Raw genomic sequence first — 2,777 nt, forward strand, 5'->3', positions numbered from 1 at the left:
GGAACGGAGCCAGGCACGTTCCCCAAACATACAGGAAAAGCCAGCTGCTAAGTAAAGTGAACCCTGACCAATGACTGATTTAACTGTCTTTTTTTTTTTTTTTAAAGATTTTATTTATTTATTCATGAGAGACAGAGAGAGAGAGAGAGGCAGAGGGAGAAGAAGGCTCCCAAGGAGCAGGGAGCCCGATGCGGGACTCAATCCCAGGACCCTGGGATCATGACCTGAGCCGAAGGCAGACGCTCAACGACTGAGCCACCCAGGCGTCCCTGATTTAACTGTCTTAATCAGACATTCTTAGTAAACACAGCTTCTCCAAGTATCACTTCGTCACTGGCAGCCAGGACTGGAGTCCAATGCCAAGTCCAGTTCCCAGTGGATGCCGCACACAGCGGGACAGAGTTAAATATAGGGGCACCTGGGTGGCTCAGTCATTAAGCGTCTGCCTTCAGCTCAGGTCATGATCCCAGGGTCCTGGGATCGAGCCCCGCATTGGGCTCCCTGCTCCGCGGGAAGCCTGCTTCTCCCTCTGCCTCTGCCTGCTGCTCCCCCTGCTTTACTCTCATGCTCTCTGACAAGTAAGTAAATAAAATCTTTAAAAAAAAAAGTTAAACAGAGATTTACCATATGATCCAGCAATTCACCTTCTGGGTATATCCCCCTCCAAATTTTAAAGAGACCTGAATAGGTATCTGCACACCCATGTTCAGAGCAGCACTATTCACAACAGCCAAAAAGAGGAAACAACCCAAGTGTCCACTGACAGATGAATGGGTAAAGAAAATGTGGTCCACCCACGCCGTGGAGTATCACTCAGCCACGAAAAGGAAGGACATCCTGTCACCTGCTCCAACATGGGTGGACCGAGGAGCCATTACAGGAAGGGGAGTAAGCCAGTCACAGAAGGACAGATACTGCAGGGTCCCCTCATATGAGGGTCCTAGAGTCGCCAACGTCATAGGGACACAGCGTAGACGGTGGGTTCCAGGAGGTGGGGGAGGGGAACGGGAAGGGACATTTTGGTGGCGGTACACAGCAGCGAACTGTGCACTTGAAATGGTTAAGATGGTAAATTCTATATTATGTGTGTTTTACCACAAATAACTGCATATTCATACACATACACACACACACACGGCAGAATTTGAAAAAGGGGAAAAAGGGTTAAGAAAAAGGACCAGAGAGCCGTAGAGGTGCGCCCGCCCAGTGCCCGCCCTGCAGCGGGTGCGGTCAGTGGCCCTCCCGCCCACACTCACTTGTCCATGGCGGCGTCCTTCTCCTTCAGGGCATCGACCTGCCTCCACTCCGCCCTGCGGAGCTGCAGCTCCAGGGCCTCACAGCGGGCCTGCAGCCCCAGGGCCCTGGCCTCCAGCACCTGCAGCTGCTCCGCGTGGGCGCCCTTCACAGCCGCCAGCACCGCGTCCCTCTCCCTGGCCAGATGGTCGAGCTCCTCATGCCTGAAACACAGGCAGGTGTCACGCAGTGCCCAGGCCCCGGCTGGACCCCAGACCACACTCCCTCTCCCGTGCACGGCGGCTGCCGCACTCGGGACCTCAGCCGCGGCGCATCCTGCCCAGCTACCTCTGTAGCGGCCGCTTGACCAGCAGCTCACGCTCCTCAGGTAAACACTGGCGAACAGTTCTTAGACGCCACGTCCCCGGACGGCTCTGGAGCGCACGCTCCCCCAGAAGAAAGACCCCGGCGACGGGAGCTCTGGTAAAGCAGTCTTACCGCCACCCCCACCAGCTTTCAGCTCAGCAGCCATCAGTCACCCGGAACGCTGAGGGCGACTGGGGACCGAGGGACATCAGCGGCTCTTCTATCTTTGCCGGAAATGCCAGACCTACCAGAATCTCCTCACCAGGACAGACGTCCGTCTGGACAGGACAGCGTGGGCTGGTGGGCGTCATGCGGACATCTGACTGGCAACGCTCAGGACTTTTTATGCTTTTATTCTATTTGGTTTCAATAAAAAGCTAAAAGCCCTGGGGGGCACCTGGGTGGCTCAGTCGTTGAGCGTCTGCCTTCGGCTCAGGTCATGATCCCAGGGTCCTGGGATCGAGCCCCGCATAGGGCTCCTCGCTCTGCGGGAGGCCTGCTTCTCCCTCTCCCACTCCCCCTGCTTGTGTTCCCTCTCTCGCTGTGTCTCTCTCTGCCAAATAAAATCTTTAAAAAGAAAAAAACTTAGAAGCCCTAAAAAATGTAATTTTACATGCTATTTTTTTATTATTTATTTTTTGAGAGAGAGAGAGAGAGAGAGCGGGGTGGGGGAGAGAGAGAATCTCAAGCAGGCTGCATGCCCAGCACAGAGCCCAGCTCGGGGCTTGAACTCACGACTCTGAGATTATGACCTGAGCTAAAATCAAGAGTCGGACGCTTACCTGCCTGAGCCACCCAGGTGCCCCCTACACGGTTTCTTTTTTTTAAAAAAAAGATTTTATTTATTTATTTGACAGAGAGAGCGAGCATAAACAGGGGGAGCGGCAGAGGGAGAAGCAGACCCCCTGCAGAGCAGGCAGCCCGACGCGGGGCTCGGCCCCAGGACCCTGGGACGACGAGCTGAGCCGAAGGCAGACGCTTCACTGACTGAGCCACCCAGACGCCCCTCCAGCTGCATTTTTCACGTCACGTTAACGTACTTTTCATTCCAATTACAATGAAGCCTCATCCATCTTGCAACCTGTTCAATATTTTCTTTTTTTTTTTTAAAGATTTTTTATTTATTTATTCGACAGAGAGAGAGATAGCGAGAGCAGGAACACAAGCAGGGGGAGTGG

At 53.9% G+C, this 2,777-nt stretch overlaps 1 long non-coding RNA gene across 1 annotated transcript; it reads right to left on the minus strand.

The window, feature by feature from the left end:
- Nucleotides 1-539: 539 nt before the first annotated feature.
- Nucleotides 540-2,711, minus strand: LOC145718450 (uncharacterized). The gene is made up of 2 exons (XR_014141816.1): nucleotides 1,582-2,711; nucleotides 540-1,457 (listed from the first exon to the last, which is right to left on the minus strand). It is a non-coding gene; the product is annotated as an uncharacterized LOC145718450 (long non-coding RNA).
- Between the last annotated feature and the right edge of the window lie 66 nt (nucleotides 2,712-2,777).

This window comes from Leptonychotes weddellii, unplaced genomic scaffold (assembly GCF_054177405.1).
Source record: "Leptonychotes weddellii isolate Sample4059 unplaced genomic scaffold, ASM5417740v2 HiC_scaffold_15856, whole genome shotgun sequence".
Classification (NCBI taxonomy): Eukaryota; Metazoa; Chordata; class Mammalia; order Carnivora; family Phocidae; genus Leptonychotes; species Leptonychotes weddellii.